The sequence below is a fragment of the Lygodium microphyllum genome, chromosome 11 (genome assembly GCF_053477565.2).
Source record: "Lygodium microphyllum isolate KBCC chromosome 11, Lygodium_microphyllum_v1.1.10, whole genome shotgun sequence".
In the NCBI taxonomy this organism is placed as follows: Eukaryota; Viridiplantae; Streptophyta; class Polypodiopsida; order Schizaeales; family Lygodiaceae; genus Lygodium; species Lygodium microphyllum.
In genome coordinates, this window is record NC_141145.1 from 32,488,552 (window position 1) to 32,513,871 (window position 25,320).

A 25,320-nucleotide genomic window follows, 5' to 3' on the forward strand; every position below is an offset into this window, starting at 1 on the left:
AGAAGCTATAAACACTGCACCTATATTAAAACTCCCTGACTTCCATCAACCATTTGAAGTGATCACTGATGCAAGTGGACTTGCAATCAGTGGGGTGCTAGTACAAGAAGGAAGACCGGTGGCCTATACTTCCAGAAAATTGAAACCCTACGAATCCAACTATGCTACTCATGACCTTGAGTTACTCACAGTAATCCATGCCTTGAAACTGTGGAGACACTATCTATTGGGAAGGGAATTCACTTTAATGACATATTATAAAAGTCTTAAGTGGATCTTCACCAAGTGACCTAAACATGAGGCCAAGAAGATGGATAGAGATACTGCAAGAGTTTGATTTTTAAATCAAATATCATCCAAGGAAGGACAATGTTGTTGCAGATGCATTAAGCCAAAAAGCCTTTCTTAATAGCATTGTAGAAGTTCGAAGCTTAAGAACCCTATCTATACTTGATAACCTTGTACTTGAGCTTGTATGCCAAGCTATTTCTCAAGATAAAGAATATGAAGGACTCATGGCTAAGGTACTTCAAGGGGAAGCTCTAACAAAGAAAGGTCTAAGATTAAGAATTATTATGATAGCAATGGTTGTCTATATTACCATGACCGGCTTTGTATCCCAAAAAGAGCAGAAATGAATGCCAAGATCTTATGGGAAGCACATGGCATCCCCATTGCATGACATCTGGGGTATGCCAAGACACTCAATGCAGTTCGTAAGAGCTATCACTAGCCAAGATTAAAAAGAGATGTATTAAAGTATGTAACTCAGTGCTTAACTTGTCAAAGAGTCAAGGCAGAAAGGATCAATATGCCTGGAGAGTTACAACCCTTGGACGTTCCACAAATGAAATGGGAGTCAATAAGTATGGACTTTGTTGTTGGATTACCTACTGCTACTGGTGGATATGACTCCATCATGGTAGTGGTTGATAGATTGACAAAAGTTGCACACTTGATCTTAGTCAAAACAACCTATAAGTCATCTAAGATTGCTCGAGTCTTTATCAAAGAAGTATTTAGGGTACATGGATTTACAAATAGCATAATCAATGATCGAGACTCCAGATTCACCTCTAAATTTTAGACTTGCCTATTCCAAGCAATTGGAACGCAACTATGCTTCAATACTGCTTATCATCCTCAAACTGATGGCCAAACTGAGAGGCTGAACCATACCATTGAAGATATTCTAAGGTCTTATTGTGGTAAAGAATTGAAACAGTGAATTGAACTTTTACCTTTGGTGGAGTTTGCTTATAACACTACCTTTCAACAAACAATCAAGATGTCACCATTCCAAGCCTTGTATGGGCAAGAATGTTGTACACCTCTAAACTTCTCAGATCCCACTCTCAAAGTAGAGACTTCTAAGGCTATGCTTAAAGAGATGGACCAACAAATCCAATTGATCCAACATGACATTCAAGCTACTCAAGATAGACAAAAATCCTATACATATCTTGAAAGATCCATAAGAACATTTAAGGAAGGTGATATGGTGTTTCTAAGGGTAAGACCCGAAAAGAGCTCATTATCCTTGAGGAATACAAAAATCTTAGTCCAAGATACTGTGGACCATATGAAGTAATCAAAGTAATGGGAAGGCAAGCCTATAAGCTTAAATTGCCACCTCATCTCAAGATTCACAATGTATTTCATGTAAGCCTACTGAAACTCTATGTACCAAACCTCGATCATGTGCTTACGAACAAATAGTCATGTCTGCCCAAGGAATTTTGGAAATGCAACCCGAGAAGATTCTAGATACAAGGGGGAGAAACCTCTGAGAAATCGAATTCTAAGAGAACACCTAGTACAATGGAAGGATTATCCTGAAGAATATGCCACTTGGGTCGATGAGACAACCCTCATGAAAGAATACCCCCGGTCTCTCTCAAGATACATCTCGATTTCTCTAAGAAGGGAAGAATGTAATGTCCCCATTACTTAGTTTATTTCAATAAATAATGTATGTATACATTCCAAACAAAATTGATTTATGTTGCACATCCACACATGGAAAAAAATGCAGAATCTCTACAATATTTACAAGAAGCAGGACTGGTTTACTAGAATAGTCTGAAATCTGTAGTATCATGTTTAGATTACTTAATTTCCACTTTAGATGGATACGAATATATATTGTGACTTATTTTGAAGGGAACAAGTTGTCCAAGATAAAAGATCGATAAAAATAACGTGATTTACAAAAATTGATATTTTCATCTATCTTTGATGGATTTTCGTAATTTTGCCCGAGAGGGCTTGTCGACCAGATGCATTCCGATCGTTTTCAGTACCCAAACAACTATATTTGGAGCTCATATGATGAAGTAATAATCCAAACAAGTTGCAGAATAGAAGTAAGTGAAAATCTTTGTCATCGATGATGTCATCAAAAATGCCAAAAAGTAGGCGACCTCTCTTTATTCCCCCCTAATTACTATAAAAACAAGGGTAGAGCATCACATCAGAACACACACATACACACAATAACCCATGTAGAAGCCTATCGCAATCAGCCGAAGCTCTGTTGCAATCAGCTGAGCCTCTCTTTCTCTCTCTCTTTATCCACCTCTACGCGGAAGCGCTGCCTGAACCTATCAAGCTTCTTCTGTGGTTCCCAAGAGACGTCGAGATGCTAAGTGAGGTCACGCTCAGAGACCTCCCCAACACGAGGAAGTGGTCATAGATGTTGCTCACAAAACTCAACACGATGCTAAAGCACAAGCAGAAGGTAACCCCGAACCCATTCAAACCAAAGAACCAGTCATCCCACAACAAATCGAGGTTGTGGCTATAAACCATAGTCACGATGGTTGGCCAAACGGAGATAATCAGGTTAGTACCTAGGATATGTGTTGGGGTAAAAGACCTCTGGGCCTACCCGTGTATACTGTGACAGCTCATTCTTTATTCATATATAATATGATAGTGCAATAAGGTTGTTAGTTCAGTTGGACAGCACCTACTCTTCTCTCCCGCATCTTCCTCTTCTCCTTCTCCACTGCCATTGCATCCCCTTCAACTGGTATTAGAGCGGGTCTTCAAGAGCTCATCCTAATCTTCCACACAAAGTATGAGATCTTCATTCTCACTCAGTTTTCAGCTCAATAGGGTTTTCAAAGGTTGTGGGCATCCATTGCTCACATCTCTTGGAGCTTCTTTCACCTGGATCTTGCTTCCAGCCTATCAAGGCTTGCTAAGGCTTGGTGTAGGCCTTCTTTGGCCCCCATTTGTGCCCCCTTTGGGCCCCATTTTTGATACATGGGACAGCAGAACCCCCCAACCAGCTCACGTTTTTTTTATGTGTTTAAAAATCTGGCAAAAATCACTATTTTTGTCATATCTTGGGCATTCGGAACCCGATTTAGGCAAGGTAAGAGTCTAAGTTGGGGTTTTGGCACACTCCGGACGCGATGGTGATGTTGGATTTTCCAAATTCTGATGACATAATATTCTGCAATAGATTTCAGGTCTGAGATAGCATGTATTTGCATGCCTATGGCTTATGTGATGCTTCTACTAATGTCTATTGATACCGGATTACTTGTGGATGTTATGCCTCTTATGTGAGATGCATTTGGAGCTGATTTAGCTCAGCCATTGACTGTTTTGAACAATCCCAGATCTGTCCAAAAGAAAGCAGCCACCTGTTACTTCAATTTTATGCTTACAGGTCTTGGCATTTGATGCTCGATTATGCCCGGTTGGTGCCTATACATATGGGAATGTACGCCTATGGTTTGCCTATGGATTTGAGATTGGATTGAGCACTCATTTTCTTAGTTTACAGAGGTTATATGCTGCTAGAAACTTCAGGGCTGAAGCTATTTATGCTACAGTTGGGTTATGCCTATTGGTCATGAGGTGCTCCCGACTACTCGGTATGATGTCATGATGTATTTGGACTATGCCACATGTCTTGTTTATGCTCCGGAATGCTTTTGAGCTGAGATTAGAGCTCGATTTGGGTTTGACTATCACTTCTTTGCAGCTGGCATTTCATGTATGACATGGTTTATGCCTAGGCTACCCAATATGGGTTATGATGTCTTGGTGAATGCTTTATGCTTTGGCTATGGGTGGCACTTGTTTGAGCTTGTCTCGACATTCATTTGAGTATTGCCTTGAGCAATTGGACATTGACTTGGATTTTTCCGTTACGACTTGGCTTTTTCCATTACAACCTTGGATGCTATATGGGATTTGATGCTGCGATTATGGATCTTGGCTATTACTTGGATGCACTTACAGGTAATGAGCAGTGAACTGCTCCCTTGTTTTGGCAGTTGCCTATTGAGTTGTGATCGCTCGTTTGTGTTTGATATGCAGGATACTTACTGATTAGTGGACTTGGATAGTGCTTGGGATTTACAATTATGGATTTCTTGCTCCTCTGTTGTCTAGCTTCTATGCTAGTTGGGCTCCTGTTGCCTGTCCATGTTAGAGAGCAGATTCTATGTATGCTTACCCATCTATGCACATGGTCTACTGTTGTATACCTTACAAAGCCACTTATTTGGATGTTGTTGTATAGATGTTTGGGCTTCACCTAGAGCTTGACTCTTGCAGGATGCTTGCCACTTGTCGGTCTTTACTTGACTTGGATGTTCCTTGGTGGCATGATGTACTGCAGAGCTATGCGTATGCATATGGTTATGGGGGTTGATTTCATGGCTGAATATCATATGCTCTTATGAAAAATGTCTTATACTTTACTGTACTGTGGTTGGTTATGTCATGCAGTTGGCTACGACTCTTCTTCATGTGGGAGCTTTTGCATCCCTGATTGATGCCTTTATGTCCTCCCATCCATTGAGGTTTCATGAGCATTTGCAGCATGCTTCTACTACTGATGTACTAGCATATGATTGTCTTTATGAGTAGGTTCCCTATGTTGGGATAGCCCTCGACTGCTTGAGCTCCGTGGATGCTATGGATAGCCCCATTCATGATGACTTGGATTCCTTGTCCTCAAAATCAGAAAATCTTTCACGGACGGAAATGGATGTTCGGAACTGTGCATAATCCTTTCCTAGACCATTCAAGGTCACAAAAACTAAATCATCATCTTCCACTGGCGACCCAATGGAAGCAAGTGCATCTGCAATCTTCTTCACCTTCATGTGGTAGTCATTGATGCTCATATTTTCTCTTTGCACATTATGCAACTCTTGCTTGAGCTGCATGTTCCTGGCTTGCGTATTTGTGCTAAACATTTTTGACAAAGTATCCCATGCCTCCTTTGGCGTACTTACATCCTGAATATGCACAATCATAGAGTCTGAAATGCTGATAGACAGCCAATACATAACTTTCATGGCTCTCTCATGCCATGCTTTAAATGCCTGCATTTGCTGTTGATTGGAAATATCAGGAAGAACTGGTTCTTCTTCATTTCCTGCAACAAATTCCCAATATCCTTTTCCCATAAGAAAATTCGTCATTCTAAACTTCCATGCTTGGAAGTTGTTCTTGTCAAGCTTTTCAGTGACAATCTGTGAGAGAGAATCAGACGCCATTACAGAACACTGCAAAAAATTCTGTCACTGCAAAGAACACAGCTTCAGCCTCACAATGGCTAATCTGCAAAACTGACGAAAGTGGTATTTGACCACACAGTCACTTCCTAGTGACGACTTTGCATTAACAGGCAACAAGGATGATTCTGTAACTCCCAATGTCTCTGCACACAGGCATACGATGCAATTTCTACAGTAACTTTTCACCGACTTGTAGAACAGTGGTCGCACAGCATAAAATTGGGTCTTTTTCTGAGTGCGTGCAGAAAACTTCCGCCTCCAAAACAGGCCCCGAAATGGCCTCAAATCAAAAAAACAAGGTCGGCAAGGGCTAAAAGCCCTTGCTCGCAGCATATGCTGCCCTCTTGCTTCACCGCGAAAGGCGTCTCAACCTGAGATAATGCACTCTTGCAATTTCCGGTTGTGCTGCCTGCAGAGATCTGCTCCCAAAATAGAAAATGAAAGCAACACTGCTCCTCTTACCAGACCACCGCGAGCTTGGCTTGCTTTCTTGAGCTCCTTACCATGAACAAGGCTATGATACTATGTCAAGATTGTGGGAGAGAAGGAAGGAGTCTCACTTGTAGCTTTCTTGCTTGCACAATGGGGGAATACACACAAGGGTGGAGGCTGAAAACAATTTTTCTCTTCTTAGTTGTGTAAGCCAAAAGAACTCAAGTACAAAGAAATAGAAGGACCCTATATATGGGTCTCAAACCAAACTCAACTAACTAAGGTGACATACTAACTGAGCCACGAACTAGAGTAGATAAGGATAGCTGTCATCTAGCTATTATTCATGAGCAGTGTACCAACCGCATCTGCAACTGACACGTCGGTGACATAAATGCACAACGGTCACCCTGGCATATCACGAGTGGAGCTCGATATCTCAACAGCATTCACTAAGGTGGCTTGCAAGAAAGCTATGTGGCTTACTCTTCTATTGGAAGACTTCGGCATTGCTAAAAGGTACATACATACCATTGAGATAGTCAAAGTCCATTTAGCTAGTACAAAACCCTATCTTTCATGCAAATAAAAATCACATTGAGTTGAATGCAGAAAAATTTCTGCATGCAGAGTTTCAGGATGCACCTATGCAGTCCATAGAGCCGAGGGCTGAATCCATTCAGCCAACAGAGTTGAATGTAGAAAAATTTCTGCATACAGAGTTTCAGGCTGTACTCATGCAGTCCATAGAGCGAAAGGCTGAAATTTTTCAGCCAACAGAGTTGAAAGTTGCTGAAAATTTGCAGAAATTGCAGCAAAGAAAAGAGTGCTTGAATGATGCCAAGGTTGACACAAAATATAAAATAGTTGATAAGAAGGTTAAGCCAGTTGCAGGCCCGCTTCCTTCTGATAGTGATGAACAGATTGAAAAAGCTATGAAGCAGCCTATGTTGAGAGATCCTGCAAATATTGGACATAAATTTACAGCTGAAACTCTTGCAGAATTGAAGATTGGAAATGATGATTTCTTGCTTCCAGTGGAAAAAGAATGTTTTAGAGAGATGCTTGGACGTCATGGTAAGGCATTTGCTTTTTTTCCACATGAAATTGGCTGCATTAGTCCCGAATTGGTTGCACCTATGGTCATCTTCACTGTTCCTCATGTGCCATGGAATATATGTCCTATACCTGTGCCTAAAGCACACTTGCCAAAGCTGATAGAGTTGCTGAATGAGAAGATTAAAATGGGAATTTTGGAACCCTCTTTTGCACCTTATTCTAACAGGTGGTTTACTGTACCAAAGAAGAATGGTACTTTGAGATTTATTCAGGATATGCAGCCCGTGAACAAAGTGACAATCAGGAATGTGGGAATAGGTCCAGTTATGGATGAATTTGCTGAGGCTTTTGCAGGACGAGCCATCTATTCTCTAGGTGACTTGTATTCAGGTTATGATCAGTTTCAGCTTTCCTTGGAAAGCAGGGATATTACTACTATGCGGACACCTATTGGTCTTGTGAGGATGTGTACCTTGCCTCAAGGTGCCACAAACTCAGTTGCTCATATGATGAATGCTATGCATAGAGTTCTACAAGACTATATTCCGCAGTATACCATGCCTTTTCTTGATGATGTGCCTATTAAGGGTTGTGCAGAAGAAGAAAAGAATGAAAGTCTTGATTTGCGTGGATGTAGACAGTTTGTGGTTGACCACTTGGTTACTTGTGAGCAAATATTGACACGATTAGAGGAGGTAAATTTGTCACTTTCAGGGCTGAAATCTATTTTTGGTGTTAATGAAGTCATCATAGTTGGGCATATGGTTGGATATTATGGCAGGAAGCCTTCTCTTGCAAAGGTGGATGCCATAAACAGGATTGCAGAGTATTGCTCGACTACTTCAGAGGTGCAGAGATTTGTGGGAGCTTGTGTATTTTACATGATTTGGATTCCTCATTTTGCTCATATAGCAGATGTTCTTTATCAGCTGCTTCGAAAGGGGCAGAAATTTCATTGGGATGAGAAGCATTCAAAAGCCATGCGTAAGCTCAAGAAGCTGTTGCAATCAGCTCCTACTCTACGCAAGGCGGATTATCAATGTGGACGGCCGATCATGTTGACAGTTGATACTAGCCCTATTGGCATAGGTTGGGCTGTGGGACAGGATGATGCTGATGGAAATAGGTATGCAATCCGCTTTGGAGCTAAAGTTCTTAATGAGCGACAGAGGAGATATCCGCAGATCAAAAGAGAGTTGTGGGGAGTAGTCACTGCACTGAAGTGTGACAAAGGATATTTTATTGGAGCTTCAGTTGTTGTGGAAATAGATTGTTTGCCTTTGCTTGGCATGATTACTAGTTGCTCGACTCCAGATATAGTGATGCTTCGGTGGATTGCCTATATCAAATCATTGAATCCAGAATTTCGACACATAGCAGGGAAAGATAATCCAGTTGCTGACATGCTATCTAGAGCGAGATATGAGGATGAGAAGTCAATGCTTGCAGAAGATGATGAAACAGAGTTTTCTACTTCTGTCCTTGTTCATGATTGTCATGTATCTACTGTTGAAGCCTTTATTGAAGAACTTTATGTTGACGAGTGGCTGCAAATTGGACAGTATCTAAGTTCATTGACTCGAAGAGCTGATTGGACAGATGATGAATTCAAGAAAATCAAAAGGAAGGCTTATGGGTATTTCTTGAAAGATGGTTTTCTTTGGAAGCATCCAAAGAAGAGAGGAGGCTTGCCCTTGAGAGTAGTTTGTGATGTAGTGATGCATTTACAGATTATGCGAGAGTTTCATGAGAGCTCATGGGCTGGACATAGAGGTGTGTGGGCTACCTATGAGAAAATCAAAGAAAGATACTGGTGGAAAGGGATGTATAAATATGTTTCTCATTTTGTGGAGACTTGCAGAGACTGCCAACTTTACTCTTTAGTGCGACATCGTGACGAGTTGCATCTGACTTATCCACTATGTATGCATTATAAGTGGGTGGTAGACTTGGTTACTTTGCCAGTGGGACTTTGGCAGATGAGATATCTTGTCTTGGCTAGGGAGGATTTTACAAACTATGTTGAAGGCAGATCTTTGCAGACAAAGACCACCACTACAGTATGTAAATTCTTGTTGGAAGAAATATTTTGCAGGTATGGATGTATAGGCAAGATTACAGCTGATCGTGGAGAGCTAGATGCAGATGAAGCTAGGGAATTTTTCTCACGGCTTGGGATTAAATTGGCTCTTACTACTGCCTATAATCCAGAGGGAAATGGCAAGAGTGAAAGAGGACATCCGCCAATAGTTAAAGCATTTGCAAAAGCTTGTAGAGGTCGGATTGGCCGAGATTACTACCTTTTGTGTTGTGGGCTGATCGCTCTACACATAGTGTGACTACTGGATACATGCATGCAGAGTTGATGTATGGGCAAAAAGCTGTCATGCCTACAGAAATTTGTGCTCTCACTTGGAGTGTTCTTCCGTGGCATGAGAATTTATCAAGGGAAGAGCTTCTAGCTCTTCGGATTCATCAACTAGAGAGAAGGACAGAAGATGTGCAGCTAGCAGTTGATCGTTTGAAGGCAGCCCATCTCAAAAACAAGGACAGACTTGAGGCCTAAAGCCATAAAAGAAGGAGATTGGATTCTAGTCTACGACAGTAGTCTAGAGAATCAGCATAGTAGCATGAGAAAAACGGTTCAAAGATGGTTTGGGTCGTATGAGGTGAAACAGGTTTTTGACAATGGTACCTATGAGCTGGCTGAATTAGATGGAACAGTATTGAGGGTGCCCATTGCTAGAAAACGAGTCAAGATTTTCAAGAGAAGAGAAGATGAAGAATATGCACTTGAAGCGTTGACAGAAGAAGAGCAGGTAGAAGAAAGACAAGCAGAAGAAACAGAGAACATAGATGATGAAGCTGATGGAGAAACAGGTCTACTAGAAACAGATGATGGACTAGACCTGTTTGTGGATTTGAATGATCCTGGATAGTTGGCACATCCAGAGGATGCGCAAGTTTAGAGGGGGTGGATGTCGTGCTGCTGTGCATCCCAGTCGTATACACCTCCATTTCTTTTGTTATGCATTTGTGTTATTTTCTGCGTGTGATTCATTGTTTGTGTGATGCATTTCGATAATCCGCATCCAATGTTCCCTTAGTGTATGTGTATGATTTTTTTTGGATGCATGATGTGTGTGTGTTAGAAAAATATGAAAAACTGATGCCAAAGGACATTATCAAGCTGATAATTTTAATGATGAACTCCAAGAAAAGTGCAGGATACCGTGGAATCAAAGGAAGCTTTATAGAAGCTGACATTTAAGCTATGAAGACAAAGGTGTAAATTCAGGAATATCATGTGCAATGGGAAAAGCTCAAGGAGTGCTGGACGGGTTTCCTTGTCGAGATGTAGTCACTTGGAATGCCCTTATCGCAGGTTATGCTTTACATGGGCAGAGTGGAAATGTGTTGGACTATTTTGAGCATATGCAAGAAGAGGGTGTGTCCCCAGACCCAAGTTCTTTTGTCTGCATGCTGAATGCGAACAATGACTCATGCCTACTATTTGAGGGGGAAGGGAATGTAAAAACAGCACTTGTCGAAAGAGAAAAAGAAGATGCGCTAATATTAGAGGGAAGAAGCTTTTCCTGGGGGCCGTCACTTTATATGATAATGGGACTAAAAGATTGGCGGACTTGGCTTGTGGAGAAAAGGGGAGTCTACTGCTTTATTTAAAAAATAGTTTTTTTTTCATGGAATGGCGACCTGAAAATGGCTATTCCAGTTCCTCTATGTGAGAGGCAAAATTACGGGGACTTTTCAGTAGCCGCCTGTGCAGAATACTAAGGATAATCCACCATGCAATACATTGTTTGGAGGGGAATCGATGCCGAAGAGGACCAGTATAGTCTCGTTGGCTGTGGTCATAAATTCTGTAGAATTTGTGTGGAAGGACAAATGTGGAAGATTGAGAGGGTATGAGAGGAGGGAGAAGCTTATGTGAGGGAGTTTTTGTAAAAATGTACAGGGCAACTAAACCATGGAGGCTAAGAAGACAAGGAGTGGAATCGATGGGAAGGCTCAAAGAAGGGAGGACTACACTGTCTGGAAGATGTCTGCGACCAGGAATTGGAGGAGGCTTTTCCATTCACTAATTTGGGGAAATTGGGCAAGAATCTTCATCTAGAACAATTCATGATCCTGCTCCACAGGTCTTCTCGCCACCTTCTGTGCAGGGCTTCCTCTATTTTCTTGTGCTCGCAGGCACAAGCATACAGTTGACGTGTGGTGCTATCTCCGCCAGGCAGGCGGGGATTCGTCATCATCAGCATCCACTGCAAGAGAAAAGTAGTAGCCTCTCCTTCTCCTATTATACCTGCCCCCTGCTAGATACGCCACGGGAGGCTCTGTCGATAGCCACCTCATCGACCTCCTCAAATCGGAAATCGAACACGAGCTTCATGAAGAGCCTCCAAGCAAGCTTCTTTGAAGGGATCAGCTGAACCATTCGAGGAGTTAGATAAACCAGGCACAGAGGAAGTCATATTGAAAAGAAATTTTGCCAATAAGCAGATTGCCATTACGTGCTTGGTGGAGAGTGAATACCAAGACAAAGATGAAGATCCTGAAGAGCAGAATGAAAAACCACTGGAGGTTTTACACATGAATGTTAACGTAACAAAAGGAACGGAATTGCCAAGCTTTGGAAATAGAGTGCAGCTTTTTGCGTGGAGACTGCTCGCCCTTGCTTCATTGACGATCAGTGATTCAGTGCATCGAATGTCTCTGTAAAGTGCCTCAAAGCGAGGCTTTCTTCTCGGTCTGGCTAGTGACTACATTGACTATTAGTGTATCAGTTCACTGAATGTCTCTTCAAAATGCCTCAAAGAACAACGCTCTATTTTTAGTGAAGAGCTCAGGTTGTAGAGTGCTCGGTCTTGCTTCATTAACTATTGGCGAATCGGTTCATTGGCCATGAGACATTTTTGTCCTCTGGAAGGCTTGGCTTTGGCAGAAACCTTACAAAGGCTCATTCAATTCATTTATGTGAGCTTCTTTGCTGAATTAGTGCCTCCGTCTCTGTCTTCTGCAATACTCCTGCGGTGAAAGAATCTTTCAGGGCATTTGAAAGAATCCATCTCTCATTGGTTTGATAGAGCAGTCGATCACATTCGCCCGCTTGCTGCAAAGGCTCTGAAGCTCCAGAGCAAATTCTGAAGCATTCACTACTATGTCGCACATCTCTTTCCATGCCGATAGGAAACCAGCCTCATCTATGTGTTGTGATCCATTTGACTCCCTTCCTGATTCTATCTTTCTGTATATATTCAACAAGGTCCTTGATGTTACAAAAAACAATGGCAAAACTGAACTCGAACATCTAAATGTAAAGCTGGATATGAGTTACTACAGCTTTTTCTGAACATGGACCTCATGTAACTCACTTGACAAGGAATATAGTAGTGAACTTTGGCATCCAAAATTCAATTTCTTCTTGTTAGTCTCTTTCCTTGTTGCAACTTGAACTCTGTGTTCAACAGCCCTTACACGAAATCTATGACATCGCTGACAAGCATCACATCTCTTGCACTAGTCTTATGCATCCTTGTGGAGGGTTGGCCACCAGTATCCTGCCAACAGAGCCTTCCTGGTTGTTGCTTCTCTTGCAAAGTGTCCACCACATGGTTCGTTATGGCATGCTTTCAATACTATGCCGATTTCATCCCCTGCAACACATCTTCATAGCACTTCATCTTTGCCTCTCTTGTATAGTGCACCGCCTATAGCAAGTTGTAGGGGGCTGATTCTACCAAAATCTTCTTCTTCTCACAGCTTCATGATCCACATAGAACTTGAAATGCGTTGACAATAGATAGTGTCGAAACTTCTTCAGTGCAAACACCATTGCCAAGCACTCAAGCTCTGTCACTGTGTAGTTTCGTTCCCTATCAGTGACCTTTCAGCTTGCATAATATATCGGTTGATCTAATTTAGAGGGGCCCTTTTGACATAGAACAGCACCTAGCCCTTCAACTGAAGCATCTCTGTGCACATGGAACTCCTTTGTCCAGTCAGGAGGTTGTAAAATAGGTGCTTGGATAAGGCACTGTTTTAGGGTATTAAAGGCTTCTTCACAGTCACATCAGTCCATAGGAAATCATATTCTTTCCTTAGGAGCTTGTGCAGAGGGGTTGCCTTGGTTGCAAAATGTGCAATAAATCTTCTATAGTAGCCCACATGTCCAAGAAATCCTCTTAATTGCTTGAGGTTTGTTGGTGCTGTTAAAGTGGCAATCTTTTCAATCTTCGTCAGGTCTATTGCAATCCCTTGTGCGGAGATAATATGGCCCAGAAGGACTCTTGATGAGACACCAAAGACACATTTGTCGGGGTTGAGAGAAATCCCATACTCTCGGCATCTGTCAAAGCATTGCTCTAGGTGTCCCCAATGCTCACGGATTAAGCTATAGACACAAAAGTCATCAAGATACACCTCAATAAAATCATGCAGATGATTCTGGAAGGCAGCCATCATTACTCATTGAAAGGTGACAGGAGCATTACATATCCCAAATGGCATCACTCTATAGACATAGGTCCCCCATTCTGTGGTGAAGGTTGTTTTGGATTGGTCCTCTTTTGCAATTTGGACTTGGTTATATCCGTTGAATCCATCCAAGAGGGAATACAGCTCATGGCCTGCCACTGTGTCCAACAGTTGGTCTGTAAAAGGGATAGGGAAATGATCCTTCTTCATCTTCGAATTCAACTTCCAAAACTCGACAAATATTCGAAGTTTCCCATTCTTCTTAGGTACTACCACACTGGGCGAAACCCATTCACTGTTAGCCACGGGATAAATAAACTCTTCTTCAAGAAGTTTCAATAATTCAGCCTTCACCAGAGCAGAATAATTAGGATTCATACACCTTTGTCTTTGCCTTAGAGGTTTGGCATCAGGCTCTAGGTCAATATGATGTTGACATACTATGGGATCAATCCCCTTTAGGTCTTTGTATGACCAAGCAAACACATCTAAGTTCTCCTTTAGTAGATCTCGTAAGACCACTAATTCTTCTTCTGGAAGATTGAGACCCACTTTCAGGTGACGTTCAGTACCATCAGTATCCAAGAACGTTACTTGTCTTTCACCTTCCACTTCGCGGATAAATGTCCCAGGGATTACTTCTGGATAGAGGTCTAACTCTTTCAAGAGAGTAGTATCCTCATCTGATGTTCCACTAGAACCAATGTCCTCCTTCTGAAGAGATGACTCATCCGTCTGTTGAGGTTGCTGGAAGGGTATCAGAGCTTTGTTTGCTTCTATGTAAGTGGTGATTTCCTCTGGACTTAGATATTCATCTTCAGATGATACGTCTAGGAATGAGTCACATAGCACGGACCTTCTAGAGGCCGTGGCTCTGAGGGCTTTGGCTTCTGTTGACAAGGGGCATCATCATCATCTTTCCTTTGGACTGAATGGTCAGGGTGACAGGAGCCACTGGTAAACTTAATTTTTATGCCTTTAATCCATTGCTTATACAGATTCTGCATACTTTGTGGTCCATTGATCAACCCAAACGGAACCATGGTTATTCCATCCAGCACCCTGAGATTTTCGACCTCTAAGATCTCTGTAGGGACATCAACAAGATCATCCGCTATCAGAGGAAATTCTTCATCTGCACTTTCATAACCTGCTTCATTTTCTTCCTCATCATTTTCATCCTCTTCCTCTGGAGGCTCTGTCTCTGCTTCTGTGGAGGTTCTATAAGAGAAGAACAGATCTTCTGCCTCCGCATCTACTTCTACTTCTGTCACAGCTTCTGACTTTGCTTCAGCCTCTGGCTCTGGCTCTGGCTCTGAACACAATATTAGTGAGTTTGGGAATCTCCCAATTCCCATTTTTTGAATACTAAAAAGGTGGTACCCAGATAACATTCCCATAAGTTTCTCAAAACCATATGATGTGACCTATCATTGAAAAGCGCTTGAAAAATGGAATCTATTGAGCTATAGACCACTCGATTTGGAGTTATAGTGTTCAAGTTATGGAAAATCCAAAGATTTGACCACGAGTCCCAAACTTATGGGAAATTACCATATTCCCCAATATGGTGTTTCTGGCTATATGTCTGTTACTGTCTCTGTGACTGTCTCTGGATCTGCTCTATCTCTGCTCTGTATCTGCTCTGTAACTGTTATGCCTCTGCTCTGTCTCTGTGACTGTCATGTAACAGGGAGAACAATATATCCATGCTTCTATTTCATTGTCACATGTGATTTCAGAAGTTAATTCTAGTTGAGGCAGGAGATATTCCCCCATGGACAAAGATTTTGCTTCCCTTGGCAGTTGGCTTATAGTGCCCCACTGTTAGGGATTGTGCCTCTCTTTTCTTAGGAAATATCTGCTTAACAGCCTCTTCATCTCCTGATGTACCATCTGTTACCTCATTGGAGGAGTCAGTTATGACTTCGATGGATGTGGATCCATTGCCTTTTTGCTATCCATATAGCTTTAACATCACTTTGTTGGGTCCTCTACCTAGGGTCGGGATTCCTTTGAACCATTCCGTCCTGGCTCTTGCTTCAAAAAGCCAAGGTCTTCCCAACAATAGAGGGTATGAGGTTCCGTAAGAATTTTGTTTGACCACCATATATGTCAGCCAATAGTCTCTTCCTGCAATGGTTGTTTTTACATATGGGAGGATGCACAATGGTTTAATTCTACTTTGGTCTGCCAATCTGATAAGCCACTGTGTAGGTTGAATTCCTTGCAACCCTAAGTCCTTCATTGTGGCATTTGTCATTATGTTTACTGATGAGCCTCCATCAATCAATGCATCTGAAATAAAGCATCCTTCTATCCATACACTAATCTCTGGGGTTCCAGGATCTAGGAAGGTGTTAGCCACATCTACTTCCTTTACAAGCTTTGGGGCCTTATTGGTCTTGGTCGCTGTTGAAGGAGCAATCCTTAATCCACGTCTTCTTGTCAAGATGCTTTTGAATATCTTTCAACAGCTGGGAAATAGCATCAACAACTTTCGGAATGTTAAGTTTGGTTTAAAAGTGTCTAGGTCTTTGACCAAGTCATAATCTTTGATAGGATCCACAAGCTTCTCCAACCTGCTGGGGAATGGGGCTACACCCATTTTCATCTTTCCTTTTTCTTCTAGTATTGCAACATCGGCACTTCTTCTGTTTCTGGAGATGCTTCTATATCATCTATCTCCTGGACCTCTGGTCTTGTTTCTGGGACTTTCTTTGTGACTCTCTATAGCAGTACAATGCTCTGTGTTGCACTGTTCTGTCCTGTACTACTCTGTCCCTCTATTGAAAGGTTGAACTTCACAATCTTGGCAAGAGAATTATTTTCGTTCTGAACAACTGGTTCCTTCTTGGTGCACGTAACAACGAAAACTTCCAACTCTACCAAATTGGAGGTAGGCTCTTGTACTTTATGTTGGCTATCAGTGGCATTGGCCTTTACAGGAGCTTGACTTGGATAGTCCTTTGCAATGTGGCCTTCACCTTTGCATCAACTACATAAGGGCTTGTAATCCACAAATCGTCTAGGATTTGGACAATTCAAGGAGATATGTCCCTTTTCTCCACACCTATAACATTCCACCTCTAATCTCTGACCACCGCCAGACTGTCATCCTCTGTAACTTTGAGAAGGAAACCTCCTTCGACAGAAATTAGGACCAAATTCCCTAGGCTTTGGTCCAATATCCTGTGTTGACATTTTGGATTCTAGCAAGTCGAATCTTGCATTTTCATCCTTCTATCTTCATTCGTGCATCTCTTTTAGAGAGCAAATATCCTATGTATGGTTCTTCCGCAAACAGTAAGAACAGAAGGCCCTAGGAATGGTTGGTTTTTGGGTACATTTAGTGGCTAAATGTCCTGCTTGATGACACTTTCCGCACCATGTATTAGAGTGCATCACATCTCTTTCAACTCCCGCAGGAGTGGATATATTGGCAGTATTCACCTTCATCATCTGTAGTTGCTCTGTAATCACATCCAGAAGCTCTTTCTTGATACTTGCAACTGAGTTGGATAAGTAGTCCTTCAGATTTTCACCTCCTGAAGTACTTGTAGTGGGATTTTGGGAAGCTTCTATAATTACTGCATACACTGGTTGGGTCGATCCAGAGGGTCCTCTGTTCTGGTTCTGATTCAGAGCTCCTGTTGAGACTTGGGGTTGTTGATTCTAGTTGGTAGGGTTCCACTATTGTTGAGTCGCCATTGGAGAAACTATTTGAGGCCACTGTTGTTGTGGTTGAACCATCATTTGAGGAATTGTCGTCTGCGGCAACCACAGTGGGTTAGGTGCATTATACTGCTGCATTGTTTGCATCTGGGGATAGGGGTAGGGAACTGTCCCTAGGACTGCATTTGTTGGGTATATACCATTGCTAGCATGGGAGGAGGTAAGACTCCTCTTCCTAGATTCATTGATAGCCTTGCTTCAACTTCATTATACAATCTTGCACCTTCCACTGCAGCTTGCAGATTGATTGGTCTTCTCAATTCCATGAACTTGAGAACTTCTGGTTGTAAGCCTCTCAGAAACACTCAATACCTTCATCCAAATTATGGTTAGTCCATCTCTTCAGGATGGATTCCATTCGTGCGATATAAGCTTCTACTCTTTCTCCAAAGGACTGACTTAGGTTCATGAACTCCTCTCGTATCCGCTCTTCAAAACCTTCATGCCTGAATTTAGTGATGAGGAAGGCCAACTTCAAGTTGTCCCATGTACCAAAAGTTTCTGCTACTTGTCTCTCATACCACTGAAACGCTGCGCCCTTGAAAGTGTCAAGGAAGATTGCTAACCAATGCTCATGGGTTCTGGCATTGTTAGCCACACATGCTACCATAAATTCTGCTACATGAAGATCAGGGTCTTTTTGTACTCTCCCTTAAAACTTGGCAATGGGACTACATTTGCTGGCCTATCATCAATGTTTCCAGGACAAATTTGACTAGGAAGGGGACTTCTATAAAGAGTGCTTTTAGGGCATCAAACGAGGCTTCTGCTGCAAGCTCATTCTCAGTTTTGATTTTTTCCTTCTCTCTTCTCACGTACCTCTGGACTCGTTCTAACGCTTGCCTCTTTATTGCGTCGTTCATCAGGGGGTTGGCTTCAACCAGTTGGTCTGTCCTCAACATGATAGTATCAGATAGGGCTTCAGTCTCTGAGGGATTCTTAAGCCAACATCTCTTCTACTTCCTGCTTTTCAACATCTATGAATTTGGCTTTCAAGCCACTACAGAGGGGAAGATATTCCATTCTTAAAGTATCAAAACTCATTCTTCTTAGGATTGTTGTTGTGTCATTATAATAATGCCAGCTTCTGAGGGTTTCAATAGTGTATGTTGTGAAAAACACTCTGTCTACCAACTTCCAATGGGTTGCTAATTGGACTTATCAGTGCACCAAGCATCCCACGTATCTTACTGTTGAGCATCCACGAACAAATTCCAACTCTTTTCCTTCTTGTTTTCGTGAACCTCTATAGACCCCGACTCCTGAAGCTTCTTCACAATTTCCCACTTGATGATGTATGGAAACTTCTCAATGAATGTCAAATCTTCCATGGATGGTCATTCTCTCTTTTTCTGCTCTTCAGTTTGTTCCCAAACAGTTTGCCACCAAGATGCAAGTTTCTACGGCTTCAACAGGAAGAGGAGACAGTCCCCCACATAGAGCATGCATCATGATGGTGATATATTTCCGCCATTGTGGGATGAACTTCTCGTGAAAAGTGGCTTTGATGATAAGAATCTCCAACTCTTCAGTGGAAGAAGGAACTTTGCAAACATCCATTGAATTCTCCTCTTCTTGGCAATGCCATTTCCTTCATTTTCAGCCTCTTTTTATGCTTGTTGATGGCAAGTTTCCCCGACTGCGCACCAAAAACATGGAGCCCCAAGAGGAACACCAAGGAAAAGGGGATTCTACTGCAAAAAAATCTATCTTGTAACATCAACAAGCTTTTATTTCATTCTTTTGATAACAAAAACAAAGAAAACAACAATTCTTCACGCAGCATCATAGTAGATATCTCCCACGGATTTGATAAAATCAACCATAATCTTCAAAATCTTCATAGAATTCTTCAATAGAAGAATGAAAAAAAAATAATACACCATCTTTGAATACATAGTATTCATCTTCATAGTTCTCTCTCTCAATCTCTCATATACAATTACACTGTTTTGATAGAACTGACTATCTTTGGCTCTCTCTCTCTCAATAGTACATCATATCCTCACTACAATACTCTCATAATAACTCTTAATAATCCTTCTTAGATCGTGGATGTGCCTCCCAAGAGGTATGTCTGATATGAAGAGTCACCAGAGCCACTACAATGTCTTTTCACAGCTCACTACTGTCACTGTCACTCAGTCTTCACCACCTGCTTCTTCCACTTGTTTTAGCTCTTTTGAACTTAGAATCATCATTTCCAAAATTTAGAAAACATTCCCAAAGTCACACATACATTCTACAGAACACTTACAGAAGATCTATAGAACAGTTACAGTACATTTACAGTACAGAGACGGAGCAAAGACAGAGGCTCTACAGAAGGTCTACATAAGGGTACAGAAGATTATCAAAACCTCATAACTCATACTCAAACCATTTCAAACTATCAAAAACTATTCAATAAGCTTCCAAAAGATCTCAATCTTCATCAATCATCAATCCATGCTTCATACAGAAGAAAATCAGAACAAAACAAAAGCTATACAGAAGGTATACAGAACCAATCAGAATCTCAATAGAACCTCATAGAGCTTCATATTTCCACTGAGAATCATTATGAACTTCCAAAACATAATCAATATCATCCAAAACACTCTCAAATACTTCTTTTAACAACCATATATCACTCTAAATCCATCAAAAATCAATCATTCAGACCTCAAAAACAATAAAAATCAATCAAAAATTCAGTTTTTTTCCACTCTCAACAGTGTGAATTGATGAAACATACAAGGGAATCCAAGAGAATAAGTTTCTTCTCAAAGCAGATACCAACACCTAGGTTTAGTGGTGAAGGAACCAAGGTGGAGCAAGATGCAGAAGCATGGATTGAGGCCTTGGATGACTATTTCCAGCTAAAACTACTGTTGCAAATCAGTCCACGGCTACTCGTCTTTGTCTTAGTGGCAAAGCTAAGCTTTGGTGGAAACAGTTTTGTCGAGATAAAGGGGTAACATAAGCTTCCCAAACTTGGGAGAAGATCAAAGAAGCTGTGAAAGGACGTTATCTTCCCCTATCTTTTGAATCAATCAAGATGAATGAATTCTACAACTTACGACAATCAAGCCTAACCTTGGAAGGATACTATTCCAAGTTTGTGAGTCTATGCAGATATGCACCCCCAATGACAACATCTCAACAGATTGCAACGTTCTGCCAATGACTAAATCCACCTTTGGACACTCGCCTTGAATCAATGAGACCAATGACTCTCGAAGATGCTCTTATGCGAGCAAAACCTATGGCCAAAGAAATTGCTCGAAATGGCCAAAGAAAACCATCCAGTAAACAACTATGGAAGGGGCTACCCAAACCATGGTATCGACATGACCAATGCCAGAGGAAATGACAGAGCTAATGCAATTACCCAAGGACCAAATGGGATAGGAATCAGGCAATGCTACCACTGCGGAAGGACTCGACACCTAAGGGAAAATTGTCCTAACTATCCTCAAAATTCTAGCCCAAACCAAGTTGGTGGAAGAGGCTGAGGGAACGGCAACAATAACCCAAGTCGTGGACATGGAAGAACATATAGTGCCTGAGTAAATACCATGATTGGACAACCCGAGGAATGCACATTAGGAGAAGAATTTGAAAGAGGATCCATTCATGCTGCCGGGGAAAAGAAAGGAGTGGACCACCAATGTTCAATAATTCAATCTTTAGCTACTTACAAGGGTACATCATTTATGATCTTAATTGATTGTGGTAGCATGCATTCCTTTCTTGCACCCAAGATAGTTAAAAGATTGCATCTAGAATCCAAGGGGACAAGGAAAATGATAGTAGAATTGGCTAGTGGGAAGGAAATCACCTGAACCGAAACTGTAGGGAAACTTCAATTCCAATTAGACAGTCATATAACTGAAACAAAATTTTAAATCCTACCACTAGGATGCTACAATTGCATTCTAAGAATGGATTGGCTCAAGAAGAACAAAGCCCAGATTATATGTGCTGAAGAGGAAATAATCTTTCAAGACTTGGAAGGAGAAACCGTAAAGGCATATGGGGAAGCTAGAAGAACTAGAGTCCAACTAGCCAAGGCAAGTCGACTCAGTAAGGGAATCAAGAAAGGTCAACCAATCTACATGATCAGATTGAATAAGTTCAAAAACACTAATAAAGACACTCTACCTTTGTGGATCAATGACTTTGAGGATGTCTTCCCAGAGGAATTGACGCAACTACCTCCAAAGTGTGAGGTTGATCATGAAATAAAATTGATTCTTGGAGCCAAAAACGATCGTATAAAATATCTATTCCTGAAGCTATTGAGCTTAAGGAACAATTGAGGCAACTGATAGAATAAGGATTTATCCGCCCAAGTAATTCACCTTGGGGAGTGCATGTCCTCTTCCAAAAAAAGAAGGACGGAACACTTAGACTCTGCATTGACTTCAGAGGACTAAACCAGGTTACGATAAAAAACAAGTGCCCCATACCCAAGATAGATAAACTTTTAGATCGCCTGCACGGAGCCAAGGTTTTTCCAAGATTGATGTAAGGTCCGAATACTATCAAATTCAAATCAATGATCAAGATATCCCAAAGACTGCCTTCAGCACTAGGTATGGTCATTATGAATTGTTAGTCATGCCATTCGGATTGACTACTGCCCTAGCTACATTCAATTGTCTAATGCAAGACATCTTTCGACCATATCTAGATGATTTTGTGCTAGTATCTTTTGACGATATACGAGTATACTCCAAATCAATAGAGGAACATGAAGGTCACTTAAAGTTCACTCTAGTAACACTTCGTGAAAATCAGATCTATTCCAAGATGAGTAAATGTGTATTTCTCACTGTGACAGGATTGAATATCTTGGATACATTGTTTCTGCTAATGGGATCTCTGTAGACCCTACCAAAGTAAAAGATATCCTAGAATGGCCAATACCTAAGATAGTAAAAGAAATCCGAGGATTTTTGGGACTAATAGGATGGTACCGAATCTTCATCAAGGATTTTTCCCTCATTGGTTGCACCCTTGACAAATCTTTTGAAGAAAAATGCAGTAATCATTTGGACCAATGAGCATGAAGAAAGCTTTGATAAGCTTAAAGAAGCTATAAACACTACACCTATATTAAAACTCCCTCACTTCCATCAACCATTTGAAGTGATCACTGATGCAAGTGGACTTGCAATCAGTGGGGTGCTAGTACAAGAAGAAAGACCAGTGGCCTATACTTCCAGAAAATTGAAACCCTACGAATCCAACTATGCTACTCATGACCTTGAGTTACTCGCAGTAATACATGCCTTGAAACTGTGGAGACACTATCTATTGGGAAGGGAATTCACTTTAATGACAGATCATAAAAGTCTTAAGTGGATCTTCACCAAGTGACCTAAACATGAGGCCAAGAAGATGGATAGAGATACTGCAAGAGTTTGATTTTTAAATCAAATATCATCCAAGGAAGGACAATGTTGTTGCAGATGCATTAAGCCAAAAAGCCTTTCTTAATAGCATTTTAGAAGTTCGAAGCTTAAGCACCCTATCTATACTTGATAACCTTGTACTTGAGCTTGTATGCCAAGCTATTTCTCAAGATAAAGAATATGAAGGACTCATGGCTAAGGTACTTCAAGGGGAAGCTCTAACAAAGAAAGGTCTAAGATTAAGAATTATTATGATAGCAATGGTTGTCTATATTACCATGACCGGCTTTGTATCCCAAAAAGAGCAGAAGTGAATGCCAAGATCTTATGGGAAGCACATGGCATCCCCATTGCAGGACATCTAGGGTATGCCAAGACACTCAATGCAGTTCGTAAGAGCTATCACTAGCCAAGATTAAAAAGAGATGTATTAAAGTATGTAACTCAGTGCTTAACTTGTCAAAGAGTCAAGGCAGAAAGGATCAATATGCCTGGAGAGTTACAACCCTTGGACGTTCCACAAATGAAATGGGAGTCAATAAGTATGGACTTTGTTGTTGGATTACCTACTGCTACTAGTGGATATGACTCCATCATGGTAGTGGTTGATAGATTGACAAAAGTTGCACACTTGATCTTAGTCAAAACAACCTGTAAGTCATCTAAGATTGCTCGAGTCTTTATCAAAGAAGTATTTAGGGTACATGGATTGCCAAATAGCATAATCAATGATCGAGACTCCAGATTCACCTCTAAATTTTAGACTTGCCTATTCCAAGCAATTGGAACGCAACTATGCTTCAGTACTGCTTATCATCCTCAAACTGATGGCCAAACTGAGAGGCTGAACCATACCATTGAAGATATTCTAAGGTCTTATTGTGGTAAAGAATTGAAACGGTGAATTGAACATTTACCTTTGGTGGAGTTTGCTTATAACACTACCTTTCAACAAACAATCAAGATGTCACCATTCCAAGCCTTGTATGGGCAAGAATGTTGTACACCTCTAAACTTCTCAGATCCCACTCTCAAAGTAGAGACTTCTAAGGCTATGCTTAAAGAGATGGACCAACAAATCCAATTGATCCGACATGACATTTAAGCTACTCAAGATAGACAAAAATCCTATACATATCTTGAAAGATCCATAAGAACATTTAAGGAAGGTGATATGGTGTTTCTAAGGGTAAGACCCGAAAAGAGCTCATTATCCTTGAGGAATACAAAAAGCTTAGTCCAAGATACTGTGGACCATATGAAGTAATCAAAGTAATGGGAAGGCAAGCCTATAAGCTTAAATTGCCACCTCATCTCAAGATTCACAATGTATTTCATGTAAGCCTACTGAAACCCTATGTACCAAACCTCGATCATGTGCTTACGAACAAATAGTCATGCCTGCCCAAGGAATTCTGGAAATGCAACCCGAGAAGATTCTAGATACAAGGGGGAGAAACCTCTGAGAAATCGAATGCTAAGAGAACACCTAGTACAATGGAAGGATTATCCTGAAGAATATGCCCCTTGGGTCGATGAGACAACCCTCATGAAAGAATACCCCCGGTTTCTCTCAAGATACATCTCGATTTCTCTAAGAAGGGAAGAATGTAATGTCCCCATTACTTAGTTTATTTCAATAAATAATGTACGTATACATTCCAAACAAAATTGATTTATGTTGCACATCCACACATGGAAAAAAATGCAGAATCTCTACAAGATTTACAAGAAGCAGGACTGGTTTACTAGAATAGTCTGAAATCTGTAGTATCATGTTTAGATTACTTAATTTCCACTTTAGATGGATACAAATATATATTGTCACTTATTTTGAGGGGAATAAGTTGTCCAAGATAAAAGATCGATAAAAATAACGTGATTTACAAAAATTGATATTTTCATCTATCTTTGATGGATTTTCGTAATTTTGCCCGAGAGGGCTTGTCGACCAGATGCATTCCGATCGTTTTCAGTACCCAAACAACTATATTTGGAGCTCATATGGTGAAGTAATAATCCAAACAAGTTGCAGAATAGAAATAAATAAAAATCTTTGTCATCGATGATGTCATCAAAAATGCCAAAAAGTAGGCGCCCTCTCTTTATTCCCCCCTAATTACTATAAAAACAAGGGTAGAGCATCACATCAGAACACACACATACACACAATAACCCATGTAGAAGTCTATCGCAATCAGCCGAAGCTCTGTTGCAATCAGCTGAGCCTCTCTTTCTCTCTCTCTTTATCCACCTCTACGCGGAAGCGCTGCCTGAACCTATCAAGCTTCTTCTGTGGTTCCCAAGAGACGTCGAGATGCTAAGTGAGGTCACGCTCAGAGACCTCCCCAACACGAGGAAGTGGTCACAGATGTTACTCACAAAACTCAACACGATGCTAAAGCACAAGCAGAAGTTAACCCCGAACCCATTCAAACCAAAGAACCAGTCATCCCACAACAAATCGAGGTTGTGGCTATAAACCGTAGTCATGATGGTTGGCCAAAAGGAGATAATCAGGTTAGTACCTAGGATATGTGTTGGGGTAAAAGACCTCTGGGCCTACCCGTGTATATTGTGACAGCCCATTCTTTATTCATATATAATATGATAGTGCAATAAGGTTGTTAGTTCAGTTGGACAGCACC